Genomic DNA, 23,469 nt, shown 5'->3' with positions numbered 1-23,469 from the left:
CTATTGCATTGCTCCAGCCAGGGCGATCTTATAGCCTTGACACACTATTTTGGGTGCCTTATGAATGGTTCGGTGTGTTTCACACCCCTAGAGGCCATTCCACGCTCCCTCACCTGCCCAAGACATTGTTGGTGTCCAAATTTGCATCAAGTTGCATATTGTGCTTCCATGATCCATTCTAAGCCTTTTTGAGTTTTTTTACTTGATTTGAAGCTTGTATATTCTTCATATATCATCATAATACATTCACCAAGTATCCTATGGGATTAAACACAATAATTTAGAGCTCAAAACAATACAACATCCAAGACGGTGAACTAGAAACATAAGCTAAGCATAGGCTTCATTCACTTTGATCTCTAACTTATTGTTTTGACCCTTGGCTTGATCCAATTGACCTTGAACATAATCAACAAGTTGTTTTACATATAAATACACAATAAAAACCTTAGGAACTCATTAAAAACATTAGAACCCAACATGATAGACTAGACAAACACCTAGCTCAAGCTAGTAACACTAGTTTCCTCAATTGAACCCTAAAATGATCCTTTTAAACCCAAGGTTGTTTGAAAACACCTTTTAACAATGTAATTAAACACTTTAACACTTAGATGATTATTTATATCATTATCACTCATAAAGAACACGAATTTCCCTTAAAACAAGGCTAAATAAGCTAGAATAGTAACACTAGAATGTATATATACACCCAACATCACCACCCTACACTTAAAGCCTTATTCATCCTCAAATAACTCTTAACTCTAAGCATCATAACCTGAGAAGACCCTACAAAACTACTAAATGTAAGACACTCAATCTAGTGCAATAATGATTACACAGAATGCAAGTTTCTACACTAAACATGTTACAACACAATTGAAAACTCATGAACACTACTTCAAAACATCCTAGCCTCAAGAATTGACTCACCTAGTAGGAAAAATGATGCTTATCATTCAATCAAGGACATCATAAAAATCACCTACATTCATCAAACATGTGCCCCTCACAACAAGAGAGTTACACATAATGACTCATATAAAAATATTTCATAACATAATGGGTACAAGAATCAAATTACGCTCACTCTCACAAGGAATTCACAAGTTACACATAATGACCCATAGGCTTGCCCTTAGTGTAGTGCTCCACTAATATCATAATGATGAACTTAGGTTCAAGTAGGTCTTTTCTGGATTGTAATATAAGATAAGGGATGGGTAGAAACAATTTTGGCCAAGAATAGTGACTATTTTCCCTAGGCGCTTTAATACATCACTTTTGGTACTTAAGACCACTTTTCAACAACAAATTTACACCATTTTTGACTACCCATATATTTTGTTTTGCCCCATCTCTTTTAAGCATTTTCACAAACACATGGTGGAAGTATTTTTTACTACCACATGAAGCAATTTTTTTTCTTTTTCAAAATCATGGTAATATTTCTAGCATAATGTCTATCACAACCATCCATCTCACATCAATTATCAACACCAATAACAATTACCTTTGGGCACATATTCACCTTTTCTCATCTTATTTTTGAAACTCCTTAATTTACTAATTTTTCATTAAAGTGCTTAGGAGTTTTTTAGATCAAATTCAGGTCTATAAAAGAAGGGATTAGGCTATATATGTGGCTAACAAAGAAAAAGATAAAGGTTCAATTGTGCTTACTAGGATAAATTACAAAGGTAGGTCAAAAAGAAGGTATAAAACATAGCTATCAAAGAAATGCCTATATCATCTCTTAAACCCACATTTTTTATTTTGCATCGCACACATACCGGGCAAGTTATATACATCACATGCAACAAAGAATATACAAAAACCTCACATGCACATGGCACATGCTCAACTCACATAGGATTATTATAGACACCCAACCACACAATATCATGAATTCAAATTTAATCCAATAAGTACAAGAGTCACGACATGAGCCTACGAGTCTCAAAAGTAGCAATTCACTCATTCAACATGCTTTTACAATTAAAACACTTGCACTATGTAATCAAATATAGCACCAACAAGAATATCTCACACAAAAATTTTTAAATTGAGCCAAAAATTAGGAATTTCCCAACCCATCTTAAAAATCTACTTTGTCCCCAAACTGTGTGGTCCGAGAGTTCGGTATTTCTAAATAGTAATTTTATCTCCTATCTCAAAGCCAGAAAGCTAATATCCAAAGGTTGCATCTATCACTTAGTCAAGAGTCAAAGACACTAAGTCCGAGGCTTCAACTATTTAGTTAGTCAACATTATTAATGAGTTTCTTAATATTTTTTTGGAAGATCTCCTAGGGATACTTCCCGATAGGGAGATATAATTCAAGATTGACCTTCTTCCCAACACTCATCCAATTTCTATTCTTCCATACCATATGGCACCTATGGAGCTTTAGGAGTTGAAAGAGAAACTCAAAGATCTTTTAGACAATGGTTTCATAAGGCCCAGTATTTTTCCTTAGGGCACACCTATTTTATTCGTGCAAAAGAAAGAGATTCTTTGCATATGTGCATTGACTATCCTCAACTTAACAAGGTCACAGTCATAAATAAATATTATCTTTTGAGAATTGATGACTTGTTTGACCAGTTTCATGGTGCAATTTATTTCTCTAAGACAGACCTTAGATCCGGCTATCATCAACTTAAAATGAGGGAGTGTGATATTCTAAGGATAGCCTTTCGAACCTGCTATGGTCACTTTGAGTTTCTAGTCATGTCCTTCAGGTTAACCAATGCCCCAGCCGCCTTCATGGACCTTATAAATCAAGTGTTCAAGGAATATCTCGATATGTTTGTCATTGTTTTCATAGATGATATCCTTGTGTACTCCTATAATGAGAATGACTATGCAAATCATCTTAGAATTGTGTTGCAAACCCTTAGAGAGCACCAAATGTTTTCCAAATTAAGTAAGTATGAATTTTGGATAAGGTCTATAGCATTTCTAGGTCATACTATTTTAGCCGAAGGTATTAGAGTTGATCCCCAAAAGACAAAAGCTGTGAAAAATTAGCCTAGACCTATCTCCCCATCTAACATTAGGAGTTTCTTGGGTCTAGCTGGCTACTACCACCAATTTGTTGAGGGTTTCTCTTCTATTGCATTTCCTATGACCTCATTGACCAAAAAAAAAGTTAAGTTCCAGTGGTCAGATTCCGGTGAGAAGAGTTTTTAGGAGGTTAAGACTCGACTTACTTCAGCCCCTATATTGATTTTTCCTGATGGTACAGATAATTTTATGGTATATTGTGATGCCTCTAGAATTGGTTTGAGTTATCTATTGATGCAAAGAGGTAAGGTTATAGCCTATGCCTCTAGACAATTAAATCCACATGAGAAGAATTACCCAACCCGTGATCTTGAGTTAGCTGTTATGGTATTTTTTTTATTAAATCTAGAGACACTATCTTTATGGTGTTCATGTTGATGTGTTTACTGATTATAAGAACCTATAGTATATGGTTACTAGGAGAGAATTGAATCTTAGGTAGATAAGGTAGTTTGAGTTGTTAAAAGACTATGATATGAGTGTGTTGTATCACTTGAGCAAGGCAACGTAGTGGCGGATACCCTTAGTAGATTGTCTATGGGTAGTGTTGCTCATGTAAAGGAAGGTAAAAAAGAGTTAACTCACGATGTGCATTGTCTGGCTAGATTGGGTGTTAGGTTGCTTTATTCAGCCGAGGAGAGTACGTTGGTGCAGAGTAGTTCCGAATCCTCTTTAGTTTCAGAAGTGAATAATAAGTAAGATAGGGATCCTAGTTTAGTCAGACTGAAGGAGTCAGTTAAGGGCCAAAAGGTAGAGGTTTTCTCCTAAGGGGGAGATGATGTGTTGAGATTACAGAGTAGATTGTGCATTTCGTGTGTTGATGATTTGAGGCAATGGATTATGGTAGAAGCACATGGCGCATGGTATTCTATTTATCTTGGCACTACCAAGATGCACCACGACTTGTGGGAAATCTATTGGTAGAATGGTATAAAGAAGGATATAGCTGAGTTTGTAGCAAAGTATGCAACATGCCAATAGGTTAAGGTAGAGCACCAAAAACCTAGTGGTGTGATACAAGAGTTTGGTATACCCACTTAGAAGTGGGAGGTGGTAAATATGGACTCCGTGATTGGGTTGGCTCTTTTGCATCGTTATCATGATTCTATTTGGGTTGTTGTGGACAGGCTGACTAAGTCTGCATATTTCTTGCCCATGCATGTGTCTTATAGTACTAAGTATTATGCTAGATTGTATATCCAGGAGTTAGTTAGGTTGCATGGAGTTTCCTTGTCTATCATTTCAGATAGTGGTACTAATTTACTTCTCAATTTTGGAGGGCGTTCTAGCAGGGTCTTGGTACCCAAGTCCTTTTAAGTTTTGCTTTTCATCCGCAGACAGATGGTCAGGCTGAGAGGACCATTCAGACCTTGGAAGATATATTAAGGGCATGTGCTCTTGATTTTAAAGGTAGTTGGGATGAGCATTTTTCTTTGATAGCATTTGCCTATAACAATAGTTACCATGCTAGCATCGGGATGGTACCATTTGAGGCCTTGTATGGTAGGAGATGTAGATCACCCATAGGTTGGTTTGAAGTGGGTGAAGCTATCATTATTGGGCCTGATATAGTGTTTGAAGCTATGGAGAAATTTAAGTTGATTAGAGAGAGGTTGAAGACCACCCAGAGTCATCAAAAGTCTCATGCCAATGTGAGGAGAAGATATCTTGAGTTTAAAGTGGGTGTTTGGTATGCTTGAAGATTTCACCCATGAAAGGGGAAAAAAGGTTTGGTAAAAAAGGGAAGCTTAGTCCCCATTATGTTTACCCATATAGAGTCTTGAGCCGTGTTGGTAAGGTGGCCTATGAGGTTGAGTTACCCGTAGAGTTGTCAGCTGTTCATCTTATTTTTCATGTCTCCATGCTTAAGAAGCATATTGGTAATTCTGTTGTAGTAGATCCTTCAGAGAATGCCAATATTCAGAATAGTCTTTCCTCCGATGAGATTACTGTTGAGATCCTATATTTTTAGATCCGTAGACTAAGGAACAAATAAGTTACTTTGGTCAATGTTTTGTGGCAGAACCAGTCTATTGAGGGTACTAATTGGAAGGAAGAAGCAGACATGCGAGCCAAGTACCCGTACCTCTTTTCCACAAGTTCAAATTAATTAGAAGGTAGTATTCTTCCTTAGTTCAGCACTTCTAATCTAAAGTTCAGCTATATGCATCTATCCTTGTATGAGTTCTTGCAATTTCCAAGGCATTCAAGAGTTTAGAAAGAAATAGAGTCAGTTTAGGTAGTTCTTCTATCTTTATGTACTCAATTTCCTCTGAGCTCTTAGCTTAACTAGCGATATTCATGGATGAATGTTTCCAAGCGGGAGATATTGTAATACCTTGAATTTTTCCTAAAGATTAATTTCTCCTCGATAAGATTAAGGAGTAACTTCCTAAGTGTGTATCATTTTAACCATATAGAATTTCCCTAATTTCAACTTTTTATCACATGGGAAATTTGATAAGCTTTTCGTTGATATAAGATTCGCCCAAATATGATACCCAGGAAAGATGTTATGGCTAATTTAAGTCCTAGTCATAAAACAACATCATTTTAGTGCTTGGCGCATCGCAGAGAGGGTCTATTTTACAATGGTCAATTTCCAGTGGAACTCCGCGATATGGCGCATCGCGGAGGACCCCAATTCCCAATAGTCAATTTCCAGTGGCCCGACGCGATTGTGACGCATCTCACTGAAGTTCCAGGTCCCAACTAGTGGGACAACATGTTGGCTCCATGTCGAGGTGACTATCAGATTCCCATTTGTCAATTTCCAGTAAGCCACCGCGATAGCGGTGCATCAGGTGGCCCATAAAATTGGGTTCCTAGTTCATTTTTCCATCTGCGTACAGAAGTTAAAATGGGCACTTTGGACTTTTTCCAAGCCTCTTAAACCATGCAAACACCAAATTAAAGTTATTTACAAGCATTCTATGAAGTCTCTCTCAAGTTTTCTCTCTACAAAAACCCTAAGCATCCAAAACCTCTTCCAAGAATCTCAAGAATCCACCATAGATTTTCTAAATTGAGTCAAGATTCAATTTTCCCAAGTCAAGGGCTTCCAGAACCCTTATTTAAGAGTACGAATAGCGTTCCAAAAGCTAGAGTTCATCCAAAGCTTCTAATTCAAGATATGTAGGGTTTTGAACAAGGGTAATCCTTTCACCCTTTTTCCCAAAGGCTTAATTAAACTACAATTCTCTGTAATTTATGAGATTTTAAATGAAATTGAATTGGGGTTTTTCACCCATTGTTATTGGTTGCAAGCTTTTGATGTTTCCCTTGAATTGAGAGTCTAATGGCATGATTTTTACTTGTTATCTTGAGAAATTGCAGCTGGGTCTATACCATATGATTTTAATCTTTGAGAAGTTAATAGTTGAAATGTTTGAAACATTGAAGTATATGAGTATGTTGAGATTTTGAGATAAATTGCTGAAATTTCCAGATTTCTACATGAGTTATGAATCTATATGCTATCTATTATGCTTTTGATGAGTTCTAACATGAGATTGAATTATGGTTTATTAAGACCTACTTGAGACTTGAGATTTTATGAACTATTGTGCTATACTCACCCATGATTTGAGTATTCTGAGATTATTGAGAAATGTTTTGACCTAATGGTCATTGAGTTTTGAAATCCACTGTACTACATGAGATTACAGACTTCAGTATTGGGTTCTTATTGAACCATGAGATTATTCAAAAGTGGATTTTCATGAAATGATCAATATAAACTAAATGAAGTAGTATTTAGCACAAAGTTGGGTAAGTTACCATAGTTTCTTACTCTAGAACTACATGCCACCATATGTTGGGCCTAAGGCCAAGATGATTGTTGGGCCTACGACAGAGATATTAGGCCCAAGGCCGAGATAAGTGATCACTGAGTTGAGGTTATACTCCTTGACAAGAGTGTGATGCCTCTCCCCAACGTGAGTTTTTTTCCTTACGAAGACAAAAGGTTGGGCTCCATGTAGCTCGCATGGTTTATGTCGGTTAAGAGAATCTCCCATAAAACTAAAGCTTTGAGATAAGATATTTTCCTTTAAAACTAAAATACTTTCCCTTGATATGAGTATTTTTCCCTAAAGCTTGAAATGAGATATTTTCCTAAAGTGAATGAAATGCCTTCAAGTATGTTCCAAGGTTATATGATTTTGAATTCCAAGTATTCGAGTTCAAAAGAGTTATGAGTTCTTGAGCATTAAAGAAGTTTTACTTTCCATGAGACATATGCATGAGTTGAAAGTATTGCTTAAAGTTTCCTTTATCCTTGAGTAATGAGAATAAGAGAAGAGTACAAATTTCAAAGCTAAAAGTATAATGACTCACGAGATTGTGTTACATGTTCCATTTTACCTGATTCATGAGCTTTGTATTTTATACTTATTCAAGCCATGTAAGTCATTAATTATTACATGTGTTATTTGATTAAAGAGTGTTGATTTTGTTTTATATAAATTCATGCACCCCCACATACTCAGTACATTCTTAAGTGCTGATCCACATATACGTCTATGTGCTACATTGTCTTATAATGTTGGTTCAGGTGCTCAGTCCCAACCTCGTCAGTGATTTTTGAGTACCTATATCTACATTCCTGCAGTGATGAGTCCTCATGGTTTGAGGACCTATATTTAGACATCTTCATATTTTGAGAGACTATGTTGTTATTTTCAGTTCATTTTGAGTCAATTGGGGACCTATCCCAATGACTCTCTAGTTCATGGATTAGTAGAGGCTTTGTCAGACTAGTTATCATGTTATGGTTGTGTTGAGGTTTCCAGTATTGTGGTCGTTTGGACCGAGCATTTTCTCCGTATTTCCTTTCATATGATATGACTATACTAGTGTTTGAATTTCATCTTAAAATGAGAGTTATTAGTAGAAACAGGCTAAAAGGGTTAGCTTGGGGCTACTTGTCACCTTAAGCTTCATGTGACATCTCGAGAAGTGATTTAGCATTGTTACATGGACTGTCAGATACAGTCATTCAGATAATAGTATATCAGATATACAACACTTATGTTATCAATATTTAGATTCAGTAATGTCATGACCTCAGTCACAGTTCACGTATTCATGCAGGTATTCTCATGTTCATGTTACTGACGTATTTGCGCTATGGTGTTTTATACCATAAGTTCAAAAGCATGAGCTCCAGAGCATCCTTAGTAGATCGGCCATTTAGGAGATAGACTAGCAGTGAGTCCTCATTATTTGAGGATGTTATTATTTGACTATTTTATTCTTTCAGTACTTAGTTTATTTCAGCAGTTGGAGTTAGTTGGGGACATGTCCCATCAACTCCTTCTTCAGACAGTTTAGAGGCTTTCAGACTAGCATGTTCAGATAGTTATTTCAGTTGTTTTGGTATTGATATACCATATCTCCAGATGTTATGTTTTATTAGATTTTTGAACCTTATGTCCTTTTATCCTTTAATTCCGCATTTATACAATATGTTATGCAGTGCTCAATTATAAACTTGGTTCAACAGTGTCCTAGGAAGTTTGAAAAGCCGCATCTAGTAGAGTATTATGCATCGGTGTATTGCGTACCACATTTATGTACAGGAGGCTATAAGATGTTTTAGGAAATGTTTCCCTTCTTTTAGTGTTCATGTCATTCCAGTAAGCATTACCTCAAATCTAAATATTAGTCTAATCCCTTTCTCCCTTTCATTTATAGATCATACCTCCTAAAAGGGCTAATCAAAAGAAGAACCGAGAATCAGTCAGCACCACAGCCCGTCCAGAAGATTCCCTTGACGAGCATGTCGTTCATGGTGAGTTAAAAACTAACTACCTTACTTTATCTTACTCAATAGTAGCTCAGAGCAATCAGTAGGCTGTTGTCCCACTTAGATATATGATTCATGCCCGACAGAGTAAGGTGGGAAAACATAGGGAGAAAGAAAGAAAGAAAGAGAGAAAATAAGAGAGCTAGAATAGGTAGCTTAAATTTCAATTAGCCTAATTTAGAGGGTGGGAATCATTCTTATTTCCGCCTAAAGTCCTCAGTTCCAACTCCACCCCAGTTAATGTCCCATCATCTAAGTTCAGAAATGGTAATAGTGATAGGGCGCCAGGCTCTAAGTCTCAAGGCAGTGTAGCATTTGCCCGAACTAATCTTCTTTGCCAGAGTTGTGATAAGAACCAAAAGGGTGTTTGTAGAGCAAGCAGTGAGGTGTGTTTCAGATATGGTAAGCTCAGCCACAGAGTTAGAGATTGTCCCAATCAGGATGTTAGGGTTAGCAGAACCATTCCTCAATTCAGTCCGATCGCCCGAATTAGTAGGGTGCCACTTCAAGCGCAACCAGAGGGAAGCATCCAAACCGACTCTATGTTCTTCAATTCCAACAAGATCAAAAAAATTCTCCTGATGTGGTCACTGTTACGTTAAAGATCTTTCATTTGTATGTTTACGCTTTACTAGATCCAAAATTTTTTGCTTGTCTTTTGTTACTCCTTATATAGCCGTTGATTTTGGAGCTAATCCCTAAATTCTAGCAGAGCCATTTTCAATCTCTACCCTAGTGGCTAAATCCATCATAGCCTGATAGGTATACAAGAACTGTCTGATGATGTTATCTTAGAAGGTCACTTCAGCAGACTTAGTCAAATTAGAGATGACTAATTTTGATGTCATTCTTGGTATGGCGTGGCTTCATTCCTGCCATACCACAATTGACTACAGAAATAGCGTTGTCTTATTTTAGTTCTGAATGGACCTATCCTTGAGTCGAAGGGTAGTATTTCAGCATTTAGTGGTCAGCTTGTTTCCTACCTACGGGCTAGGAAAATGATATCTAAGGGATGTGTCTATCATCTTGTTAGAGTTAAGGACTCTAGTTCTGAAACTCCCAGTCTTGACTCAATTCCAATTAAGAGTGAATATTCATATGTCTTTCCTGAAGATCTTCTCAGAGTTCCTCCTGAGAGGGAAATAGACTTTCACTTTGACCTTCTTTCAGATACTTTGCCCATATCTATTCTACCATACAGAATGGCATCAGCAGAACTCAGTGAATGTGATATTCTAAAAATAGTTTTCAAAACTCGGTATGGTTATTTTGAATTCTTAGTCATGTCTTTTGGTCTTACCAATGCCCCAACAACTTTCATGGACTTGATGAACCGAGTATTCAACCAGTACTTGGACATATTCATTATAGTCTTCATAGATGACATTCTTGTCTACTCCCACAGTAAGCGTGATTATGCAAACCATCTTAGAAAAGTGTTATAGACCCTCAAAACCCATCAGATATTATGATTTCTATTCATGTTCTATATGTCAGCTCTATGAACATCGCTCATATTCGTGCACGTTAGTGAGAATCATGTACACTCACAATTCCTATTACAAGGTATTCCAGTTCACTCTGTGTTACGAATCATGTACCATTAGTACAGAGACTTCAGACTCAAGTAATACAACTCATTACTCATTCACTCATGTCATGCTTTACAGTATGCTCATCCCGCATTACTTATGCTCCACTTCGAATAATTAGCCAAACTCAGATTATGTCACGTATACCCTCAGTTTAGATCCCTCGATAAAATTTATAGTGTTGATGCTCTATCCCTCAGGCCTCAGTTATAGCATTAATTCGGTAATCAATATTCATTAAAGGACTCAGATAGTCCTGCTAAACCATGGGTTTCGGCTATCAGTTACTTAGCCATCAAAATTCCGTATCAGTCTAAACCTCAGTTATCAGTATTCGGCTATAAGAACCCAATATTTAGTTCCAGTATGAGTCCAGTTGCAGTCTTAGTTACAGTGTCAGCTCTAGTTCTGTAATCAGATCAGAAAATCAGTCCAGATCTAGGTTTGCTTGACCATAGGATACGGTTATTAGCTATTCAGTTATTAGTATCTCAGTACCTCAGTTTACAGAATGTTTCCAAATCATGCTATATGCTTGGTCTTGCGTACTTAACAGAATATAGTTTTCACTCATTCATGCTTAGTTATCTCATGTTAGCCAGTCAATTATTACCTTTTATGCATAATGCTCTATAATTTCAGTCTAGTTATTCAGACAAAGTACAGTTTAGTCTTACCTGCTCAGTATTCAACTATCAGCAATGCAATTAATTAGATAATTTAGTATGTTTATGCATTCGTGCTCAAATATTTTCAGTAGTCTCTAGTAATGTTCTGTACAAAGGCAGAGAGTATAGTGGAAAAAGTATTCAAGGGATATTTCTAAGCCTAAAAATTTTAGATGTTGTGCATAAGGCTTTGTCACTCTATTTTAGATGATGTTTTATGTGCATTGCCTCCAAGTATAAGAATCCCAGCCATATGGTGATCCCCTATTCAGATGTCCTGCTCAGACCAGGCCATGATTTCCTTTCTCCCTACAGTCACTAGAAAACTATAAATAGGGTGTCATAGAAATACTCCAGTCGAGTATAAGTTTTTAGTATGAGTTAGTATGGTGTGGCTTCCCATTTTTCCATCTAGTTGCACTATCCGAAGTCTTATGAATATAAATATTCAAAGATAGATCAACCAGATAGTTGCATGTCCAGCTCAGTTCATGTATCATGACTTAGTTTTAGAATCCAAATATTCGATCACAATTCAGTTTGTAGTTGCCTTATGCATCACCTCAGTTTTCTCAAAGCTAAAAAAAAAAAGGAAAATCATCCCAACATTTTTCAAGGGACATAGTGTCCCAAGGGGGAGATACACTATAATCCCCCAAACTTTCATGACATAAACATGCCACTCTCTCTTTATGGAACGAACCCATTTTGGAGTAGTAGGTACCCATAGGTTGACCCTCTATCTCCACTCTCAGTCATAAGCCATGTACTCAATGGCTCAGTTCAGTTCATGATAGTCAGTCTATGTCACACATTACAGACTTAGTCATGTTCTTATGTTCTTGTTCATGCATATTCAGTAAAGGATCTCGAGTTGATATCAAATAAAATTTAGTATTTTGAAAATCTCTCCCATAAAAGGAGTAAAGAGATTCAACAAAAAGGAAAAACTCAATTCTCGATATGTCGGTTCCTTCAAAATTCTCAGTCGCTTAGGCGAAGTAGTTTATGAGCTCGAATTGCCTTTAGATCTAGCTTTAGTTCATCCAGTCTTTCATGTCCCCTTGCTAAAGAAGCGCATAGGTGATCCAGTAGTTGTAGTCCCAGTTGAGGGCATAGATATTCAAAACAGTCTCTCATATGAGAAAATTTTAGTTGAAATTCTTGACTATCAGATTCGAAGATTGAGGAACAAAGAAGTCCCTCTAGTTAAAGTTCTTTAGCAGAATCAGTCCGTCGAGGGAGCTACTTGGGAAGTAGAAGCAGATATACGGAAAAAGTATCCTCACCTTTTCTCCGCTAATTCAGACCCAGCCTAAGGTAATAGCTTTTCTTAAGTTCATTCACCTTATGGTATAAATTTTAGTTACAAACTATGCTCAGTTGTTGTTTCAAACTTGGTATCTTTACCCTTACATGTTCAGTCACATGTTCATGAGTCAGTTCAGTCATGTATACACGCATTAGATATGCGTGATTAGCTTATAAGTACTCTCAGTCATGTATTCATGTATCATCCCAGTCATAAAACCATGCATCAGGTATGCATGATCAACATGAATCTCAATAATTTCAGTCATATAGACATGTTTCAGATGTTCACATCCTTTAAGTAAGTTCATTCTATCAGAAATCTTAGTCAGTCCCATTCGAGGATGAATATTCCCAAGGGGGAGAGATTGTAATACCCCGAGAATCCCAACCGATAGAAGAACCATGCTTCAAGATCATGATAAATAAATTATAGTGATTTGTTAGTTTTATGATCAAGTTAGATGTATATTAAGGCCTCAAATATGTCCTAGCTATTAGACGTATCAAAACATTCCTTACTGATTGAATTCTGGAGAAGGATATTGTCATAGTCAACTTCAAACAAGCATATCGTTTGTTATACAATGATTTTTGAGTTCATGACCCACCAAAATATAGATACTTGAATTAGATTTTCAATGATAATAATTTTTTCAAAATCCGGTATAAAAAAACGGTTATGGCCATTTTACTAAGAGCTATCTGAGCTGCCCAGGAGTGATGGGCAAGCTGATGGACCATCAAGTCAGCGATGGACCATCTCTTTGGCCATCACAACTGATGTATTAAGGCCATTTTTTGGCCTAAAACTGATGGTTGGAGTGACGGTCTAGGTGACGGTCCGTCACCCAGACCGTCAATTTTGTCCAAAATAGTACTGAAACAACGTTTTAAAGGGCTTTTTGGGTCCTTTTCCTCCCTTTTTAACCCTAATTACATCGAATCAAAGCACCTAACTCCTCATTCGTCCATAACATCAAAATTAGGGTTTCTTTTAAGATCAAAACCCAAGAACAAGATTCAAACCCTTCTCCAAGAAAACTCAAGAATCAAAATGTCACCATTCAAGAACCTTCAAGAAAAGTTAACCTCATTCAAGATTCAAGCTTTTGAGGTATGTAAGGTATTGATTCATGGGTTTCTTTCAACCATGAAGCTCAAGAATCCCATTTTTAAAATCATTAATTGTTATTTCCATGTGGTGGGTTGATTTTAATTATGTTGATATGGTTGTATGAATCGTAAGTTGAAGTTTTTATGTACTTTTCATGAAATTATTCTAGTATGTGGGTTGGAAACTTTTAAATAGAATTGATTAAAGTAACAAAGATATATGAACTAGTGTATATGACTAAGACTAAGTTTATGCATGCAATGTTTTTGATAAAATACCCAAATAACAAGAATCATGCTTTAGGACTCAATTATGACCAAATTGATGAACCCATGCTTTACCCTTATGTTCAAAATGACTTCCATGTTATTGTTATGCATTGAAATTGTTTGATGGATTGTTCATCAGATTAACCTATGAAATTATGACATGTTTATATGTTTTTCTATTCATGTACCAAACCATGATAATCAAGTGCCTTATGAAATTCCCCAATAATTGTATTATGGAATGTTAATTATAGTCGTGAGTCCAGGAAGTGTCATGTCTTGTCAGTTTCATGCTATTTAGTCCTAGGGGTACTTGTACTCGACAATTTAGCTGTGTGCCTAGAGCCAGTATCATGTTTTCAAGATACTTTTAGTCAAGCCATGTTCAGAAGAATTCAGTCAGTCTCATGACTCAGGAAAACTCAGTAATCTCAGTAATCTCAATAATCTCAGTCAGTTATCAGATCTCAGGAATATTTTGTCAGTCAATGGAACTCAGTAAACTCAGTCCATTTAGTTCAGTATAATTAATTCAGTATCTAAACAGATGGGAGTAGAATTCAGCATCGAGTGAGCCTAAGGATGGGAACTTACCTGCGAGTAGAGGGTGTGATTCTTAGAAGCAATCCTTGTGCTTCAGAACTACGTAGCCAACATAGGTTGAGACATTTAACCTATTAGATGAGAGTTGATGAGGTGGCTTAACCTGTTAGATGAGAGTTCCACCATTCTCCTTAGAGTACCTGTTAGATGAGGTATCACTCACAGCTTGTCCTTACCAATAGAGCGGTATTGACACCCTTCCATTTAGGGTTACAGATTAGACCCCAACTCAGCTATAATGCTTTATTTAGGGCATGTCGGTTAGATGACTACTTTCTACAGTTACTGTCTCAGTCTCAGTCTCAGTAATAGAACTCAGATAGTTCTACAGAATTCAGGACTATTAGATATAGTCACCTAGTTTAGCACGAAACTCAGCTAGTTTCATCAGCAACAGGACTGTCAAACATAGTCATTCAGATAATAGTATATCAGATATATGAAACTTATGTTATCAGTATTCAGATTCAGTGATGTCATAATCTCAGTCACAGTTCATATATTCATGCAGGTATTCTCACATTCATGTTATTGAGTCAGTTAGTATTGTTCATGCATATAAACCCCTTGTATTCAGCCTACCTCACTTGCATACCAGTATATTCAATCGTACTGACGCATTTGTGCTATGGTATTTTATACCATAGGTTCAGAAGCATAAGCTCCAGAGCATCCTTAGTAGATCAGCCGTTCAGGAGACAGACTAGCAGTGAGTCCTCATCATTCGAGGATGTTATTATTTAACTATTTCATTCTTTCAGTACTTAGTTTATTTCAGCAGTTAAAGTTAGTTGGGGACATGTCCTATCAACTCCTTATTCAGACAGTTTAGAGGTTTTCAGACTAGCATGTTCAGACAGTTATTTCAGTTATTTTGGTATTGATATACCATATCTTTAGATGTTATGTTTTATTAGATTTTTGAACCTTATGGCCTTTTAACCTTTTATTCCGTATTTATATAGTATGTTATACAGTGCTCAGTTACAGATATCAGTCATGGGTTAGCTTGTGGTGGCCATGAGCACCGTGTGGCATTCTGAGTACCAGATTGGGGGAGTTATATCTTTTGAGGTTCTTCATTGAGCTCTATACCATTCCTCAAAGTGATTGGAATTTCTTGTTCATTGTCACATGGCAAATCACCTTGATGTCTAGTATTATGTACCTGTTGCACTTTCCCTATATGCACCCCCAAGTTCTTTATGACAATTTGATAACTCTCTAGAATGGCCCCATTATTCTTTATATCTGCTAACATTTGTGCTTGATAATCTAGAAGATATTTTAGCATCTCTTCCAAATTGCTCGTTTGAAATGGGGCCATGTAATTCTGAACTTGCGGCTGCTGAAACTGCAGCTGCTGATTGTAGGCATTCACATAGTATTTCCTTTGATCATATCCCACAAACATTACTGAATCATGGTTGAGAGCACACATATCTTCAAAATGACCACTATTGCCACAAACCATACACCATATAGAATCATCATCACTCTAAACCATCTATCCCCTGTGGTAATCTCAAGAAGTGTGAGAAATAAAAAAGAATAAAGAAACTAAAAAGAAAAATTACCAAACTATCTATAACTCAATATAGCTAAAATGAAAATAAGATAGTTGCCAATTTACAAGTCCCTGGTAATGGCGCCAAAAGCTTGATAGCGCCCAAGCGCAAACGCAAGTGTACGTGGTGTATCAAGTAGTAAAGTGACCTTCAAGAAAACCGAATATCGATCCCACAGGGACTTGTGTTAAACAACTATCCAATTCTAGTTTAACGATTAAGAAAAAGTAAACAAAAAGGTTTTAAAATTGTAAACTAAAAAGAAACTAAACTAATGCGGAAAAGTAATGACTCAGGACAACCAATGGTTAGAAGCCCAGGGTTAAGGCTTATGAACAATCATACTACATTATTGAACTTTATTCATTAGATTGCTTGTCTTGGTTGTTGATTTGTAGGGTTAATCGCATGATCATGGACTCCCAACCTCTAACCATTTACCTACTTGGACATTACAACTACATCGTTGAGTGGGGATGTAATAACCCAATTAAGTGTAATAAGCTATCATCGTACATGTGAATCAAGTAAGACTTCTAAGTACATCCCTGTCCTAGAATCTAATTCAAATTCCTTATTTTTTAAAGAAATAAGAACCATAGTTTGTCCATTTCCATGTTCTATCTCCCTATTCCCTCTCCCAAGATCACAAGGTCGACAATACATATATTTTAAGAGTGATCAATCCTCAAAATAATAAAATCAAGAATAAACAAACAGCCATAATGATAAGCAATTAAATGAAATTAATTAAAAACAAAAGTAGTCATGATCTTGGCCATAACCCCAAAAAGGGAGTTTATCCTTTAATGGGAATATTCATCATCCAAACTCTTGGATTGATGATACAAACCATGAAAGAAACTAAAGTTAAGAAAATAAAACCCTAAAGAATGTGTAGAGAAGCCTCCAATTGTCCAAAGATGTCCAAAAGTGTGTAAAAACATGACACAACATGTGTACATATAGTTAGCCAAGCCTTAGCCGTGTAGGAGTTGGATTTGAAGTTGAAATTGAGCCTGGCAGTAGAGGGGGCACCGCGGGCACTATTGCACCGCTCTATGGGGGTGCCGCAAGCTCTATTACATCGATCTAGCCAAGGGGACGCGGGATTATAGACTTGACGCACTATTTTGGGTACCTTCTAAATCTTTTGGTGTGTTGTACGTGCCTAGAGGCCTTTCGACGCTTCCTCAAGTTGGGTATTGTGTTTCCGTGATCCATTCCAAGCCTTTTTGAGTTGTTTCCACTTGATTTGAAGCTTGTATATCCTTCATATATCATCATAATCCATTCTCCAAGAATCCTATAGCTTTAAACACAACAATTTAGAGCTTAAAACAACACAGCATCCAAAACGGTGAACTAGAAAACGAGCTAAGCATAGGTTTTATTCACTTTGATCTCTAGCTTATTGTTTTGACCCTTGGCTTGATCCAATTGACTCTTAAACATAATCAACAAGTTGTTTCATATATAAATACACAATAACAACCTTAGGAACTCATTAAACACATTGGAACCCGACACGATAGACTAGACAAACACCTAGCTCAAGCTAGTAACACTAGTTTCCTCGATTGAATCCTAAATGATCCATTTAAATCCAAACTTGTTTGAAAACACCTTTAAACAATGTAATTACACACTTGAACACTTAGATACTTATTTATGTCATTATAACACATAAAGCACACAAGTTGCCATCAAAACAAGGCTAAATAAGCTAGAATAGTAACACTAGAATACATAAATACACCCAACATCATGAAGAAATACTGAAGGTTATGGTGATCCAAAAAGATCTCACAATGGACTCCATACAAAAAGTACCTCCACAACTTCAAAGAAAATACGATTGCACACAACTCCAAATTAGGGGTAGGGTAATTTTCTCATGAGGCTTTAATTGAATAGAAGTATACACAATCACCTTACCCTTATACATCAACACGACACCTAACTTAACACTAGAGACATCATAGAAGATGATAAAACCCACACCCTCTTTAGGAAAAGTTAAGATAAAAGCAGATGTCAATAAATTCTTATGCTTTTGAAAGCTTGCCTCATAAGTATTGGATCGCTGAAAAGAAATCTTCTTCTGAGTCAACATGGTCAACAGAGCTGTAAGAGAAGCAAAACTTCCATAAATCGTCGATAGTAACCTGCTAAACCAACAAAAATCTTAATCTCAGTAGGAGAAGTAGGACTATCTTAATAATTAACCACCACAATCTTTGTCGGATCAACTCTGATTCCATCCTTGGTCACCACATAACCCTAGGAAAAGACAGACTCTAACAAAAACTTGTATTTGGAGAACTTAGCATGCAACTTTTGATCTCTCAATCACTTACGTATAATCAGCAAATGGTCCTCATGGGTTGCCTCACTCTTGGATTAAACCAATATATCATCAATAAATACAACGAAAAAAGAGTCAATATATAGTCGAAACACCCGGTTCATCAACTCCATTAATGAGGCTAGGGTACTGCTCAACCCGAAAGACATGACTAAGAACCTATAATGAGCATATCAATTCCTAAAAGTTATCTTCAAAATATCTGTAGCTCTAATCCTCAACTGGTGTTACTTGAACCTCAAATTAATCTTCAAAAAACTGAAGCACCTTGAAGCTGGTCAAACAAATCATCAATATAAGGAAGAGGATACTTATTCTTAACAGTCATCTTATTCAACTATCGATAATCAATACACATGCCCATAGACCCATCCTTCTTATTCACAAACAAGATAGGTGCACCCTAACGCGATACACTAGGTCAGATAAATACCTTATCCAATAATTCCTTTAACTGATCCTTTAACTCATTTAGCTCTGCTAGGGCCACCCTATAAGTAGGAATATAAATAGGCTTGTTGTATAAATCAACATCAATAGTAAAGTCAATATCATGATCCAGAGGCATACCAGGAAAATTAGTAGGAAAGACATTCACAAACTCACGGACAATACGGATAGAATCCAAAGGCAATGGTGAACCAATACTAGTATCTTAAATATGGACCAAATAAGACAAATATCACCTCTATACTAAGTGATGAGCCCATAGAAAGGATATAACCCTCTTTGGACCTCAATAAAGCATTCATTTCCAAATCATCCTTGAGAAACCCGATGAAACTAAATTCAAAGTCTTAGCATAACAATCTAAAATAGCATGAAAGGGAGCTAACCAATCCAAACCGAAGATGACCAAATCAGTGCACCCAACCCACCTCTAAAGAGTCTCCTACTTGGTAGATACATGGATAGGCATGGAAAGAGGCTCATTTGTATAATCAAAACACGAGAAAATATATAGAAACATAAGAAAAAGTAGACCCAGATCAAATAACACAGTTGTAGATCTAAAAAATTAGGGATGATACTTCTGATAAAAATGTTGGAAGCCTTTGCCTCAGATCTAGTGAGTATAGCATAGTACTATACATGTCTGGTATCAGACTAAGCAGCCCTATGATCACCATCATGGGCACCAATACCTTTTCCTTGCACACATCTAGTAGCACTATTGCCACCCTGAGGGTTACCTCTCACTATTGATATAAGAGTTAGATTGAAAACACGATGGGGGCAATCTTTGGCCATATGGCTAAACTCATCACACACGAAGAAACCTCTGTGGATTGACTCAATTTGAAGAGGTATGACTAAGCTAAAAAGACCACCTTGGGATGATGCCCGATTGCCTAAGGCTACTAAAATAGAAGGCCTACTACCTAAACTCTACAAACCTGCCTGTATCGGTCTACTATGCTACCTATGGGAACTTCTGAAATCTCTGCCTCAAGAGGTATGACCACTAAACTCGCCTTAATGGCCAAACCTCTTGGTTCCTCACTGAGTAGATCAAAGAACAGTCTTAGTCATCTTTGCATGATCTACCACACTCTGAAATGATGCCCCTGACACCACCAATCGGGTAGTAGTCAACCAAAAAGTAGTATCCAATCCCTTCACAAACTTCTAAATCTTCTCAGGCATGGGAAAAATAATGGCAATAGAATATCTAGATAAGGCATAGAAATATGCCTCATACTTGGAAACAACCATGAAGACCTACTCTAAGTGATAAAACTCATCTCTTATCTAATTCCTTGAACTATAGGGGATAAATCTATCCAAAAAGGTGTCAGTAAACTAATCCAAAGTCATCTCTAGTAAACCAAGAGGTCTATAACTAATAAGTAATCTCCACTAATCTCTAGTTACATCTCTCTGTTGATAGGTAGTGTAAGAAACTCTATGCGATTCGAACGCTCCAAGGTTAAACAACTTCTCCTAAAAATTGATTAAGAACTCACAGGCATCCTTGGCCATAACACCGCTAAACTTAGGTGATCTCAAGCGAGTAAGTCTCTTAAACCTCTCCCGATACTCAAAAAACATAACTAGACCCAAAGCAACAAAAGAAATAGTAAATCTGGTAGGCTGTGATCCCTTCTAAGGATGAAACATAGATGAAGGCTGAACACCTGAAGTTAGAATACCATACTCAGAATCAGAGAAACACCATAAAAGGAATGGCATAGATAAAGGTACAACCCCCAAAGCTGGATGAATACCAAGTGTGCTTAAAGGAATATCTTTCAAATGGGTCATCAAATAAATTAATAAACCTTCAAAGATTGGGGTAGTAGTACATTATTGAAACTGAGTAGGCCCCATATCTCTAGCATGCTTAACCTTAGACTTAGGGTGATGATTCCTTCAGTACTACCTATAGAAGGGGTAGATCCTTGTGCCTTTTCATAACCCAATTTCTCAGATCATAATGGCGCCTACAATTACCCACCAGACAAGCCAACCCATATTCAGAACTACTAGTAATGGACTAACAAGAGAAATAGAGGAAGAATGCAAAATAAATGAAATAAAATACTAAAATACATAAGATAGTTCCAAAACCTAGTAAAATCAATACAAGAGCTTCTAATGTAATAATATCACAAAATGAAGTAATAAATAAAAATACTAATACAACTCATCTCTGAATACAACATAAAGATTAGTCTAATACATAGAAGGGAGAATAGAGATGCTCTGAATGCCAAGAACTCACCCAATGTCTCTAAACCATAGCTGCTCCGCACCATGCACACAATAATGGCAAGAACCCATACCATGATCTGCAGGATGCAAAAGTGTAGTATGAGTACCAACACATGGTACTCAATAGGCATCTGCTGCCTAAGCTCCAAAGATAATGAAAATATAAATAACATGTAAGCAAGAATGTAAGATACACCCAAATATCTAGCAAACTACATAGTAAAATTGAAGAGACGATAAGGATAACTATTCTATTCATATACAATCACTAACATAATAATCTAACAAAAATATAAGGATAAGTTACCATATTCCAGCCATACTCTGAGACCTTAGCACTATACTATATATTACTGACCAATATACAAATAAAGAGCGGAAGAAGGATATGTATAGTAGTATACAGGACAAGGAATGGATATAAAACATGAGTAAATGAAAAAAAGAAGGGATATATGGCAATACCGTAATTACTATAAATAGATACATACATATAACAAGGCTAACTAGACAGTTCAAGATAAGTAACCATACTAGCATCTCTAGGCCTCCTAATCAAAATAGTAACTAGTGATAATATAATTAGGGTCTCTAATCTATGTGTCTAAATAGGAGATAATTACCATAATAAAGCAACTGCAGAGAAAGGAATCAAACTATCAGGGTCTAAAGCCATAATTCCTAACCAAGGAATAATCATGCGTAATAACATAACCATAAGGTAAAAGAATAAGAATCATACCTCAAAATCAATACCATTCCAATAATCAACCTATCATAAACCAATCACAATAACTACAATAATATAATTGGCTAGTCCGGACAAATAGTACCTAACTGGGCCTTTCATACACCCCCACCGCCATAGGCCCTAAAGTTTCAATCAACAAGCTGCACACCATAAGCCATACTCTTCACTTATACCTTTGAAACTTCCCATAAGGCTGATAGATATAGGCACTTAGTGGTGATAGAAAATGCACATACATAATGAATGCAAGAATAATCCATAATACCATAACCACTATTTCATCATTAATCATCGGACTTGAATCCAAACTCATATCATCAGTCACTGGACTTGAACTGAAACTAATATAATCGTCAATCTACTATGTCGAGTATTCAGATATATATGTAGATATAAACATGTAAAATTCATGACTAGGACCATAGCTAAAAGAGTATAAGTCCGTAAATCTAATGCCTAGGGTAAACTCTGAGACAGAATCATCATAAAAATGCAGAAAGAGTTAGAATCTCCCACGACTAGGGTAAATAGTAGTATAAAAAACATCGACCGAAATCTATCTCAACCAAATCTCTAAATCATCATTTTTAGTCTTAAAGGCTTATGTCACGACCCAAACTAGGGCCTGGCCATTACGAGCATTTCAAACCATGGAGGACTGAAACACCCCTATCTTTCTGATAATCATGCACATAATTTATGACAAAAGAAATACAGAAGATACATAATATAACAGAAAAATGGTCAAGAATAATATAAAAATGAAAATGGGGAATAGTGTCTCACAATCTAAATTAACATCTTTAAAACCGTCTGCGAAATCTCTAACAAATGACTGAGTCAAGTAACTATATATAATCTGGGATAAGGCCCTCAATACACCCTAAAACTGAACATAAGATAAAGGGACTGCAAGACATAAGATCTTCCAAAACATAAAAGGCTCACCACTTGTCTCGGTAACTCTGTCTGAATGATCTACTGATTCTCTTAACCCTTAGACTTGGCCTTTGAACCTGAGAGGTTGGAGAAGGGATGGGGTCAGCACAAAAGTACTGGCACGCAGAGATATCAAAACAAAACATAATATTCTTACAATATATAGTTGAGAGCCATTATAAAGCAAATTTTGTATCAAATCATTTGAAAATACATGGGTGTAATGCAATGGTTTTTCTCAACAACAATGAAATGCAACTGAGCTAGGTGGAATACCCTACATAATTTACACCAACTATCTAACCTCGGTTGCCATCGATATTAGAGTATAAGTGAGGGAGAGACACACAAGATCACATATCGTGGTGTCTCAACCCAATGGTAGTGCCCAAGATCACTTAGCCCGGGCTCCTACCTATAGTCCCAATTTGGGAATGACATAAAGTCAAGTACACAAGATCACTTAGCCTGGTACCATTATTCCATGTTGGCAAACACATTTTCCAGTGATGAGCCCTTATGTCTCAAACACCTTCTTCGGGCATTCACCTTTCTCATGTAAAATCAATGCATTCAAATTTCATCTAATTCATTCACATATCATGTTCTGTAGGGTATCGTCATACCCGACTTACAAGTAATTAATATCACATCCACATATGCATAATCACGTAAAAACCAAGG

The sequence above is a fragment of the Capsicum annuum genome, chromosome 11 (genome assembly GCF_002878395.1).
Source record: "Capsicum annuum cultivar UCD-10X-F1 chromosome 11, UCD10Xv1.1, whole genome shotgun sequence".
In the NCBI taxonomy this organism is placed as follows: domain Eukaryota; kingdom Viridiplantae; phylum Streptophyta; class Magnoliopsida; order Solanales; family Solanaceae; genus Capsicum; species Capsicum annuum.
Note: the sequence above shows the minus strand (reverse complement) of the source record.